This window comes from Polypterus senegalus, chromosome 9 (genome assembly GCF_016835505.1).
Source record: "Polypterus senegalus isolate Bchr_013 chromosome 9, ASM1683550v1, whole genome shotgun sequence".
Classification (NCBI taxonomy): Eukaryota; Metazoa; Chordata; class Cladistia; order Polypteriformes; family Polypteridae; genus Polypterus; species Polypterus senegalus.
This window is the reverse complement of record NC_053162.1, coordinates 165613914-165628145: the sequence shown is the minus strand read 5'-3', so window position 1 is coordinate 165628145 and position 14232 is coordinate 165613914.

The window sequence follows — 14232 nt, the reverse complement described above, 5'->3', positions numbered from 1 at the left end:
GGCTTTCATCTTATATACCAGTATGCTTACGCTGGTTCCTCCCTCCATTTTGTTAAATTAATTCTGAGAGAGAGAAACACTGTCAATGCCCTTTTGGATTTTTGAAGACCTGGATCAAGTACACACTTACAGTCAAGCAATGCATTCAGATACGTTTTTAAAAACACATAGGGTTAATTGAAGTGCTGCTTGGAAACTCCAAATCTCATATTTATGCAGTATGTGGAAGTGTGCCCTAATATTGACTGGCACCTCATCTAGAATCAACTCCTGCTATGCTCTTGTTGCTACTATGGTTATACTTTGGTCCCTATAACCTTAAACAAAGCAGGCACAAAATGGATGAATGGGAAGACATCAAACACTTTTTTAGGCTTTAGCCCCTCACTTCACATTTATGTGTCTACCATAGCCTCACTTTATCACCTAAGCTGTTTAAAAGTCTCATCTTTACTAGGAGAGGTACAGCTGATATAAGGAGTAGCATATGTACACATTATAGTAAAATCATGGAGAAAAAGACTAAGGCTAAAATATTAAATATGTTATATTTAATTCAAGACACTCTGGCATGTGTATTTTTATCTTAACCCAAACCATGAAGTGCAGTCTAAAATTTGTTAAGGTTGGGCCCGGATTCTTGGCAGGCAATGATGAATGGGTCTTGAATTTAACCTTATAATTCTAGTCTGGCTGCAATGTACAAAAAATAGACACCCACTTGGAAATATGCCAGAAGGGCATTAACTGTACTTTGAAGACATAGGAAAGCCCAGGGTAATGAAAGAAGTAGCTGTGTTGTGGTTGTGTATTCAACTCTGCTCTGAGATGCTGCCACCTAGTTTTTCAGGCTGAAAATCCCATTTTATTGTAAAATAAAAGATTGCAAAATACATAATATCACACATCAAATAAACTTCAGTTCATCAAAAACACATTGACAGAAGCACATAAAAGTAAAATGAAATTGAGAATTTTAAGAAATGGATAGAATGTTTCTTATTTTTTTCTGCATAATAAAGTCCACTAGTTGCATGTACCTTGGATAAATAATGCCCAGTGATCGTCAACATGGTATGCTAGTAATAATAATAATGAGTGCAGTAAATTGTGGCGGTCAGGGATCCTGTGTTTGATGTTGACCTCCTGGGTATGTCTGTATTTGCTTGCAACATCTCTGATTTCTTTCCTGCAGTCCAAACACGGACTAACTGCACTAATTGGCCGCTCTGAAATTGCTATTTATTAACCATGGGATTGACTTATGTTACACCCAGAGTAAAAATGTATTTTGTAATTGCAGGGCAAAACCCACACATAAGAAAGCAGAAAAACTAGAAAAGGAAGAGAGAGAAAATTATATATATATATATATATATATATATATATATATATATATATATATATACATACACACAGTATATAATATATACAGTATATATATATATATATATATGAAAGAAAAGTTTGAATTAAGTCTGACATTTTTTTCAAATACCACCTTTAAACAAATTAAGAGGACCTCGCCAACATTTTGTAAAGACACGCAGAAGAAGGTTTTCAGAGTTTTTTACTGTAGATTAACACTAAAGAAAAGTAACTACTTAAAACATCTCTTCCCTTCCATAATGGCTTAGGACATTGTGAGACCTTAGCTAAAGAAGTTTCTAGAAGGGTTAATGAATAGAATTGGTAGTACTCTCTCAAGGGAGGAATGGTTTTAGTACTTTAAAAACACTTGGTGAGTGTCCTCTTTGAGATCAAAGTGGTGTGTTAAAAGAATTAAAGTAAATAAAACAATGGTACATGGCAAGGATAAACTCTAGGGCTCTCTGTTGGTCATTCAGCTAATACCATCCATGGTCTCAGGTACTCATTGTTTAAACTCAATTTCCCAATTTCAGTTTTGAGACAAGTCAAAGCATATATAGGAGCATAAGAGCCGAAGAAAAAAACCACCCTGAATGGGAAGCCAGTCTACAAACCTGTATTACCTACTGGAACATGGGATACTGCCATGACAATGGCAAGAGGACCAGATGCATTCAAAAGCATGGATAAATACAGAAAAGACATGATTCTGCAAGCTTCTTCTATATACATATATAAAAAAAATTCTATATCAGGGTCTTAAGGTCCTTTGGGAAAATGTGAATAACTGTATGGAGATTTAGGTCCTGTTGGAGAGTATGAAAAACTTGGCTTCCCTACTCAGCTTTTTGTGCTGAGCCTTTCAGAAAATCAAAACAGATGGATGGATGAATGGGTGGGTGGGTGAATGTGTGAGTGGAATGTTGCAAATACTAACATAGACGACATGAAATGCAAAAGATTTCTCCTCTCAGCGAAACCAGTCCACATATATTCCATCATTGTACTTTCTTCTTCAAATGTGGAAATAAAGTAGGCATGCACCTGCTCATTTATCCTCTATTTCATTTTATACTTTCAAATACATTTTTACCTACTAAAAACTTGTCTCTGCTTTCATTGTCCTGTTGTGTAAGTCAGCATATAATCTTTTCCCTTAGTTTAACTTTAGAAACTTTGTTCCTTCCCCTACTAAACTTGCTTTGAATCCTTTTTGTAATGTATAGCAAGGATTCAGAAAATCTAGTTATCATCAAATTCAATTAAAATGTCTTTATAGGTTTCACCTAACTTCCCATGAGCATCATTTGATAGACCTAGAATCCAGTGGTGTTTCTTTCTGGTTTATTGTTAGACATTTAATGTCTCAGGATGAAATGGGGCAAGGTAACTGCTGCTGATGTGTACTGCTGTTCTGTTTATGGTTTAAATTGTAATGTTTGATAGATGTTCAATTAGCAATTTATTACAAAAGAAAATGATAAGCAAAAGATGGCAAAACTAGGGGGGCAAGCCCCCTTGGCGCCTTCAGTGCCTCAACCTTCAGCTAACTAAATCACCTAAATACAAACATTGGTGTTATGAGTAGATATATTTTTTTTAATAGTTTCTTCCTGTGAAAGAAAGTTTACTCAATCAAAAATAAACCATGACTTTCTTGATATTTTAGTTTATAATTTAATAATGGAATAAGGATCTGAAAATCTAACAACATCACATTAAAGTTCAATAAATTCTGAAAACAATAATACCAAATATATACATGTAGGTTTTAAAATAAACCCAATTTTAAGTGTGAAAAAAAAAGTGACAAAGAAATGTCGCATAAAATCGTTGCACAAAATTGTTGCACTTTTAGGCTTAGGATAACACAGAAGCCTTATGTACAGAAAGAAATCTTGACATCAATAGAAATGAACCAGCAGTAAATTTTAATTGAGTCTGAAATTAAGGAACACTTTAATTTTTCATTCAAGCTGAGGTGCAAATTAGTTTACAGGTTTTGTGAAGAGTAAAAGAAGTTGTGTTATACAAATACTTTACAAAGGCCATGACTGCCCCCAGCAAAGTGAGGCAACTTGCTCAGCTTGTAAACAAAGTAAAAGATCCTTGGTCATTAATAGTTATAGACAATCAGAAGATGCCAAGCAGAATCCGACTAAATCACAAATGCCAAGTTTATACACTATGGATGACGTGAACAGAGGCAATTCCAAACAAGTTATACTGAACACACACTGAGGGAGCTCCGCACATATATTAATAAATAAATCATTAACCATACTCCAGTCATTATTATGAGCTAAGAAGAAAGTGATTATTTTGCTGCAATTAAAGTGAGCAGGCAAACTACAAAAGCAGTATTTTCAGTACTTTAAATGTTATTAATGATACTTGTGTACCTTTCATAATTATAAAGTTTTAACTGTACTAATATGAGATTTCATTTATATTGCAATTTTACATTACTGACAATTAATGATATTTAACTTGATGTAAATATGACATGGTAGGCATGCAAAGTTGTGACTCGGAAAAAAATGCAATAAATGCAGCCTAAATTTAAAACTCTGCCCATATTCAAGGACCATACAAAACATGATATGAGATATTAATGAGCTATTCAGTATTTCCGGTATTGGCATTTATTTAATTGGTTACAGTTGACATTTTGATTTTGAAGACCTCTAGGGCTTTGCTTGAGAAATAGTGATTTAAAACATTCAACTTTTTAAATACAATATTTCTATTACCAACTTATAGACTATTACGGGCACTGCTTTTTCTCTAATTTACTTCTGACAATTAATCTGTCAAGGCAAATGTGTTGGAATAAGGTAAAAGCTGGAGTATCCAGAGAGAACCTAACAGAGACAATGACCTGTAGTCAGAAATGAACAGAGAGGTCAAGAGCTTTGAGAATGAAAACAAAGTAAATTGGCATCTCCCTACCAGTTTAGATCATACTGTAATTTCAATGAAGAAAGAAAGTCTCTCTCTTTTGTAAAATAAACCTAAAAAGGAAGTCCAAATGGCTTTACTCACTATATTTTTAAAAGTATGTACAAACACACTGGCACACACACAGAGTAGTGTGCAAAAAGTGAAGAATATGTAATTATTGTAGATTTAATTTCAAATAGATACTTTTTCCATTTTTGCCGATCAATCTACACTTAACGAACCATAATGAATAAGTGAAAATGGATATTTAGAAATGACTGAATATTTATTAGAAATCACAAAACGTAACATTCTCATTCATATAACTATTCAGACTATAATTCAGTACTTTGTAGAAGCCTCTTTCACAGCAATTACAGCTTTGAGTCTTTTTAGTAAGTCTGCACAAGATTTGAACACCTGGATTTGGGCAGTTTATGACAGTCTTCCTGGTAGATCCTCTCAAGCTTCATTATACTAGATTAGACGTGTTCTGTAAACTGCCATTTTTAGGTCTCTTCACAGGTGCTATATAAGGTTTAAATCTCGGCTTTGGATGGGCCACTTTAGGACCGAAAGAAACTCAAATCACTCCATTGTTTTCTTGGCTGTATGTTCCAGTAATTGTCATGGTGAAAGATGAACCATCACCCCAGTCTGAATTTGTGCACACTTTAGAGCAGATTTCAACAATGTTACTTCTTTATTTGGCTTCATTCATTCTTGTGTCAATCCTGACAGGTTTCCCTGTCCATGCCACTAAGAAACACCCATACAGCATAATCTTGCCACCACCATGCTTCATCGTGGGGATAAGTATTAGACAGGTGATGAGATCATTTAAAAAAAAAATGTACAAATCTTTTTAAAAATGTGTACAGTATATTGATGAACAAAAATAGCAAATTTATCCATATAACATGAAATCTACAACATAATTAAATGTGCAGAAAGTGAAAGGTTCTAAACACTTTCTGAATCCACTATATTAATGATATATTGGCAACATTGTGAGTATTCTGTAGTGGGAAGGCTGGTACTTGCAGTTATCTATCTATCTGTCTATCTATCAGTCATGTAGCGTGTGATTTTGTTTATTTGATTGAACACGGAGCTTCTCATATGGTTCATTCCATTCAAAGAAAAAGAATTAAATATAGTCTCTGGACTGCTGGTTAAGCTCAGAGACCTGGATGAATTCAGTGTGCACAGATTACATGCTGTACATAATTGGTATGTTTTCCTTAAACAGGATAAACACCTAATTCAGAATTGTATATTCTTACTTTTTCTTCCCCACCCCAAAGATACAGTTTACTAGGTTGATTGGAAAATTAAAAATTTGCCCAGTATGAGTAAGCATGGAAAAGCTTCCCGGTCAGAGCTCATTCCTGTATTTACCCTGTACTGATTATATATGATAAGGTTTGTAGGAATACTGAAATATAATAAGCATGATCAGGAAATATACTATAAGTATTTACCATAATTATAAATCTTCACATTACATAAAGAAAGAAATATTTCTTAACATTGTGAAATTAAGTTTTAGGCTTTGACTTTAATTTGCGACTGCTGTTTAATCTCACTTCAGTACATACGTTGTGAAACATCACATTAAAATTAAACTCTTCCGTGAAACTGAATTCTCTACATCAACAAATGAACTTCATGTGGCTTGTCTGCCATCTAGTGTACAGAACTGATTTGCTTATTATTACGGTGTTCAAAAAGTACTTCTTTGTTCGTGTTTCCATACTACATCAACTAAACATTTTTTAGCTTATTTTTTGGTGGTGTATAATGTCTTATGCTAATGTAATTTTGCTGATGTAATCCATAGATTGTTCTTTTTTTTCACCCAATGCCCAAAGAATATGCTAACTCTTTTTGATTATGTGCTGAGTTTAGAAAACAAATTGCTGAATAGATGTTAATAATAAGTGCTCAAGGCACTTCACAGAGTTCAAGAAAGAATGGCAGGGTATACAGTATATAGCATTGTACTAAACCAGATAAATAAATAGAGTAAGATAGTAAATTCAGAGAAAATAGCCTGACAGACAACATTATTGATGGTCTAGCACACACACATACAGGTTACATAAGCATATTGACATAAACTGAAAGAAGGGTAATAAAGTCAGGTAGAGCTAAAAGCCTTCCTGAACAGATGAGTTTTGAGTTGTTTTTTAAAAGAATTCATGGAGTCAGCTGATCTGATTAATTTCGGTAGGTCATTCCAGAGTCTGGGTGCTATACAGCTGAAGGCCCTGTCACCCATGGAGTGTAGATTAGTGTGGGGTACAACAAGATTGCCAGAATCAGAGGACCTTAGTGGGCGGGCAGGCACATAGTGATGGAGAAGGTCACTGATGTAGTTTGGCGCAAGGTTATTTAAGGCTTTGTAGGTTATTAGTAGAATTTTATATTATTCAATTCTGTAAGACACAGGGAGCCAGTGAAGGCGAAGCAGGATGGGTGTGATGTGCTCACTGCTGCTGGTTCGAGTAAGGACTCTTGCAGCTGAGTTTTGAATAAGCTGGAGCTGTGATATAAGATTAGAAGGGCACCTGCCAGTAGGAATTACAATAATCAATGCAGGATGTGATAAAAGCATGGACAAGTTTCTCAGCATTAGAAAAGGAGAGGAAGGAGCGAACACATGATATGTTACGGAGGTGAAAGTAAGAAAGTTTCTTAATGTGATTTACGTGAATAAGAATAATTAAAGGGAGGAATCAAAAATGACACCAAGATTCTTTGCAGTAGAGGCAGGTCTGATGAGATCACCGCCAAGATGGACTGGGAAGGAGCTCATTTTATTAAGTTGCACTTTAGTCCCAATTTGCAGGAGTTTTGTTGCAATTTAATTTTAAAGAGTTCTGCTCCATCCAGGTTTTAATTTCACTGAGGCAGGTTGTGAGCTGAGAAAGCTCTGATGAAGTTCCACTTTTAACATTGAAGTAGAGTTGAGTATCATCTGCATAAAATGATAGCCCAGTCCAAAGCTACGAATAATATGGCCAAGGGAAGCATATAAATACAGAAAAGCAGAGGACCGAGGACAGAGCCCAGAGGAACTCCTTGTGTGACAGGCGCTGAGCTGGATCTGGTGTTGCCAAGACTAACAAACTCTTGTCTATGAGTCAGATAGGACTTGAACCACTGGAGGACAGTGCCAGAGATACACAGCATGTTCTCCATTCTGGACAATAGAATGTCATGTCTGACAGTGTCAAATGCTGCACTGAGGTCTAACAGAATTAATATGCTGGTTTGTCCAGAGTCTGCTGCCATAAGCAAATCATTGGTTACCGTAGCAGAGCAGTTTCACAGCTGTGCTGCGCCCTGAAACCAGACTGAAAGGGTTCCATCAAATTATTAGAAGTTAAGTAATTGGTGAGTTGGGAAGCTACAACACACTCAAGAACTTTTGACAGAAAAGGTAAGTGTGAAATAGGCCAGAAAATGTTAAGATTGTCAGCATCAAGACCAGACTTTTTAACATTGGGGTTACAGAAGCAATTTTAAAAGTGAGCGCACAGAGCCAGTGTCAAGGGATGAGTTTATTATTGTTGTAATGTCGGGATTATGGCATGAAGGCAGGATTTAAGTAGTGTGCTGGGGATGGGGTCCAGTACACAAGTAGTCGGCCTCATCTTACAAAGCAGGTTCTTTAACAAAGCAGATGTGACTGGTGAGAACTTAGAGAAGGAGCTGGATGGAGTGGGAAAACAGGGAAGATATAAACAGATGATGTATTTATGTTAGTTGAATTATTTAGATCTTTAATTTTGTTACGGAAAAGTTGAGGAATTTCTCATAGACTTCAGTAGAAGAGGTAGTTGGGCCAGATGCAGGTTGGAGTAGTTTATTAACTACAGAGAAAAAAAACCCTTGGGTTATCATGGCCACTTTCTATTATTCTACCATAATGGGTGTTCTTGGCAGTAGTTAGTGCTTCTCTGTAAGCTCTTTGGTCTTTAGAGAAAGCCTGGATGTGCACGGTGAGGCCAGTCTTACGTGACATTCTCTCAAGGCGTCGGCCAGCTGCTTTCATAGATCGCAATTCTGAATTATACCAAGGAGCTGAACGCTTAAAGGAAACCTCCTTATGTTTTAAAGGAGCTGTTTTATCTAATGCTGAATGAAGGGCTGTGTTATAGTGGTCAACAAGACTATCTAGTGTTGATGGAATAGGTGAAGACAGTAAAAGATCAGAAATGGATCCAGAAAGGATAGAGGGACAGATATTTTTAAGGTTTCTGTAAGAAATTTGTTGTTTACAGGTAAGAGGAGGGAGGTAATGAGACAGTGAAAATACTGCTTTATGGTCAGAGAGTCTCAAATCAGTGCTATAAGTGTTGGCAACAGATAGTCCAGATGTACAAATCAGATCCAATATATGACCACCAGAGTGGGTGGGAAAATCAACATGTTGTGTCAAGTCAAAACAGTCTAGTAAGGATAGGAATTCATTTCTCAGTTTAGATGTGGGGATGTCAATATGGATGTTGAAATCACCAAGAAGAATGACTCTCTGGGAAAAGGAACTTAAGTGGGTTAATAGTTCAGTCAGATCAGAAAAGTAGGATGCATTGTATTTTGGAGGATGATAAAGAACAATGAGTAAGCCAGGACCTGATTCTGTTATTAGTTTAAGAGTCAGACACTCAAAAGACAATGGGCAATCAATTGGGATTCTTGTGATGTTTAAATCCACTCTGACAATTACTGCAAGTCCTCCGCCTTCTCTTGAGCTACGAGACTCTGTGAGGAAAGTTTAACCAGGTTGTGTCGCCTCCATGAGAGACGTAAATTCATTTGGTTTTTGCCAAGTCTTCGTTAAACACAGAATATCAAGTTTAGTGTCTATGATGAATTCTGACAGACAGCACCAATGCTTTGCCATTAAGAGATCTCGAATTAAACAATGCAATATTAGTTGATGAGACTTCTTTTTGCGCAGAGCTGTGACCGGAATTTATTTTCACTTACTGTAAATTTGCCACACTGACACTTCTATTTCCAGGGCCATGAGTAGGACGGTGCATTCCTTAGCAAATGCTGCCTGTGATCTTTTCATTCGCAGCCCGGTGGTGATGGCGACCTGACCCGCAAGGTACATATTTCGGGTGCTGCAAAATACTGGTGTCTTTTAGGATATTCCAGTCAGACCATTTGCTCTGGACAAACTGTTTAATAAGGAGTTTGTCACAAGAGTATTTTAGCATGATACTGAGTAATACTTATCTGATAGCAGTGGAGGAGCAGCACAGCACAACGGAGCCGGTGAGATGGGCGGGTACGGAGGCGGCGATAGCAAAGCAGCAGAAAGCATAGCAGTAGGAAGTAGCAGGATTTGGAGGTTCCAACATACAGCTGCAAATAAGTAATGCTGGGTATTACAGGCATGATTACCCCAGAGCCACAAGCCACATGGGTGTGAATATCAGATCAGTTCTTAGTCATAAAGCACAATAAAATCAATCGAGAGCAGACCAGCATAGCAACTATAATCAAGGAGACAGATCATTCCAGGCTCCTAGATCGCCAGGTACAAAGAAATGTTTGTAGTTCTTGTCCCACGATGCACAGATTCAGTTGTTCCCAATTAAGGTAAAGTCCATAAAGTCCGTAAAAATTAATCCAAATCCATACAATTCGAGTCAGCTGCATCCACAAACTATATGTACAATAAAGAAATAAAACAAGTGTAAAAAAGTGCAAGATTAAGGAGAATTTTATGAAAAGTGTTGTTAACATTGGAGGAGCGGCAACAGCATGCGTGCGCCAGCGTCCCTTTCTTGCTACAAGTCATTGAACTCTTTGGAAAACCGATTGCTCAATTTTGTGGTCAGTCTATAAAATGAGAATCACAGGCTCTTTGGATGCTAGCCCATACAATTTTTGACTTATTTATTTTCATAATAGATAATTTTATACTTCATATTTTTCCTCCCACATAGTAGTGAAACGGGACAAATTTTAAAATTAATTAAAAAAAAAAAAAAATTAATTCTGACCAAGTGGAAGGTAGGTATTCTCCAACGTCAAACATTGGCACTGTATATTATCATATTTGGCTCTGATGGGAGAACATCTCCCGTGTGGGGAGAAAAGCTTGTGGCCGTAATACCTCTGCCAATCAGCAGCTACCCTCTAAAACACATGTAGCTCTGACCTCTCACTCTAAAACATCAAACATTACACCTTAAACCATCTGTAGATGAAAATATCTTTTGATCAAACAGGTATCGCTAACTAAGAGGAGGCAAGGTATGCTCCACCATATGGAGAGAGAAAGAGCAACTCGAATGGAAGATGTAGGGTGGCATGTGAGTGAGGAGGGCCCCGCCCTCCTTCCCTTAGTCCGCAAGCTGCTCTCTGGGATTTGCGCAAATAGCGTAATGAGAAAACTCGCAAAATGAACGGGAATGTTCAAGCAAATTATAGAAAAAACAAACAATCTAAATTCATTAAGTAGTTCTCTCATAAAAAGCCGGACAGACATACAGACAGACATTGGACTTATCTCTCTCTCTCTATATGTCACTGACCTGCTCCACTGACAGACTGAGGAGATCGTTCTTCCCCCATACTATGCGACTCTTCAATTCCATCCGGGGGAGTAAATGCTAACATTACTCAAAGTTATTGTCTGCTTTTACATGCATTTTTATTACTATTTAATTTAATATTGTTTTTTGTATCAGTATACTGCTGCTGGATTATGTGATTTCCCCTTGGGATTAATAAAGTATCTCTCTCTCTCTATATTATATATATATATATATAAAATGAAATAAAGAGCCTAGACCCAAAACAAAGGTTTGGAGCAGCCACTCATGTACTTGACCTTGGCTGGAAAATACAGCAAAGTGTTCAGTACAACAGTGTACAGAATGGAGTCCAAAACAGAACTGGTCAAAAGAGGCAGGAAGTGGGGTTTTATAGGGAGGTTTGCGGAAGTGATGTCGTCCTCGGGGCTGGGACAGAAAGTGATGTCATCTTCGGGGCCAGGACAGGAAGTGATGAGATCCTCAGAGCCGAAGCGGATGTGACGTCTTTGTATTCCCCATGGATTTCCCATGTCTGGTCTGTGGGGACAAAATAAGAGGGTTGAATGGACCCTGACATGAAATTTCCTTTTTTTTTGGTGCCTGTGGTTGGCTCCCATGCGCACGTGTGTGACAATATATATATAAAAATTGTTTTCAGTTTCACCTATTTCTCACTCTTCTATTGCTAGACTTTTAATTTATATTTGACTACACAATCCCTTTTTAGAATTTATTTTTCCAAAATGCCTGTTTTGTATGGGCAGTTCAGTTGGTGTAAGAAAAGAAAATGTGTAAAAATAGACACTAAGGAGCATTTTCTTTGAGAGGGTTACACAATTTGTTTCCTCTGGGAACTCCGGGTTTCCTCCCACAGTTCAAAGACATGCAGGTTAGGTGCATTGGCGATTCTAAATTGTGCTTGGTGTGTGTGTGTGTGTGTGTGTGTGTGTGTGTGTGTATGTCCTTTGGTGGGCTGGTGCCCTGCCTGGGGTTTGTTTCCTGCCTTGTGTTGGCTGGGATTAGCTCCAGCAAACCCCCGTGACCCTGTAGTTAGGATATAGCGGGTTGGATAATGGATGGATGGACATTCACTACTATTTTGACATTGCACTACAAGACTGGGGACTTGGGACACTAATCAAGTTTAACAAAATCAACCTGAACAAATGACACTGCATGCGCGACTTTATGCACAACTTTCTGTATTAGTTCAGAGCCGCTACTCATAAAACTCCCCAAGAAGCATTACAAGTGTTTTCAGATGGAGACATTGAAAATCATGGTAATTCTGCTTATCACTGCTCCTCTTTCATTTAAAAGAGTTCAGCTCAGAGACTCCATGTATAATAAGTAATATATTTTATCTTCTCAATGTAAGTAAAATGACTTGGTTTGCTGATATTAATTTGGTGAAAAATATTTATTTCTTAAATGTATTACTTTAATGGAGCAATATACTGTATTTCCTTTCAGTTTTAGAAAAGAAAGTTGTAGTAACACTTGGTCCACCTAAACAATGTTTTTCATTATTTCTACATACAATTTAATTATACATTGTTTAACTTTATTTAGCTTCAGAGCTGTGAATGAATGGGGCTTTGATCTGTTGCAGGGTACATTCATACACATATACACACAGGGGCCATTAAAAACCACCAGTTAAAATAATGTGTATGTCTTATAGATATCTTTGGAAATTTAAGAGGAAACTAGAGAAAAACCTGGAGATAAGTCCTTATAAAATTTGTGCGTGCAGCAGTATGAGGGAGAATGTTACTTTATTATTATTACTCAAAGTCATTTTTAACACATCCTTTCACTTTCTAGGTTTCCATCGACTCTACACACAATTTATAATCTATTAATTGGAAATGTGTTAAGCAACTGTGTAAATTTAGTTCTCAGCATGGCATTTCTGTCAAACTGACTTTTAGTGACACAAATTATTTACACATTGACACTGTTTGCTAAAAAGCTCAAGTTTTGTTTCATCTAATAACTTTCATTATCTATCCTTCCTGAATTACACGTATTTCTCAAATTATGCACCTTTGGCTTCCTCATCTTTTTGATATCTCATTGATAAAGAGTGATAAAAACTAAATACTAAAAACTAAATTAAGAATTACAACATTATTTTCAGAATGTTATTCTGTTGACATATGTGCTAGTTGAAAGTAATGAAACAAATGAACACTGAATCATCAGTTTTTGTCAATAATTATGTTTTTAAGGCAATTAATATTTTTTCTTTAACTACACTTCATGACATTTTCCTGATGACTAGGTGATTTTTTGGGTTTCATCATCATTTATTAATTTACAGATATGTACAAATAAGCAGCTGAAAGTGCTTAAGTTCAGCCTTGCTAGTGATTAGGCAAACGAAATATATGGCCAGTTAACAATGAAAGAGAGAATATAAAAAGCCCTGGTTAACAATGTTCCACCTAAGAACTTCATTTGGATATCTGGCAGACTGAACCAACTGAATCTAGGCATTTAAACATCATACAGTGTCTGCCCCTCCTGAATATGACACCAGACTGTCATGCTGATTCAGCTTGAGGTCAAGGAAAGTACATTTGCACCGAACAAATACAGCTTAAGCATATGAAGTGAGAATCAGAAGCTAGACAGGAGCTAACACTAGAAAGAGTGCCAGTACCTCACAAAGCACACTCTACACAAGTATACCTGACCAGTTTAGAGTCACAATATAATTAATCTTTGGGATGTGGAATAAAAACTGGAGAAAATCCACAGAGACATAAAGAGAACATGCAAACTCCTCAAAAGCAGTGGTCAGACCAGAAGTACAGGCAGCAGGCAAATGATGTGCATAAGCATTCAAGCATAGTCAATTTAGAGTCACCAGTCAACTCAACTCACACACATTTAAGCTGTTGCAGAAAAGAGATGAATACAAAATATCCCACACAGATAGAGCATGTACAAACTCAAAACAGTGAGTAGGCAGGCTATCATTAAAACCCAGTTTCCAGATTATAAGCAGCAAACTATTAATCAAAATTCCACCTTAAGGTTTAACTCAACTTGATTATCCATTCATTTATTCATTTCTCACTTTGTCTAATTCATGGTTTTGAGAGTTAGTACAAATTATCCAGTATAGGACTTAGGCCAGAAATCATCTCTGGAAAGCATACTCACACACATAAGCACACCTTTCAATGTACCACATTTACCTTTGGAATTTGGGATGAAAGTAGAGTACCTGGAGAAAAAGCCAAAGAGGTGCAAACTCCTCAAACATAGTAAGCAGGGCAGGAACTGTACTCAATTTCCTTATTCTTTTTTAGAAAACAGCACTATTCATTGTGCCAGCATG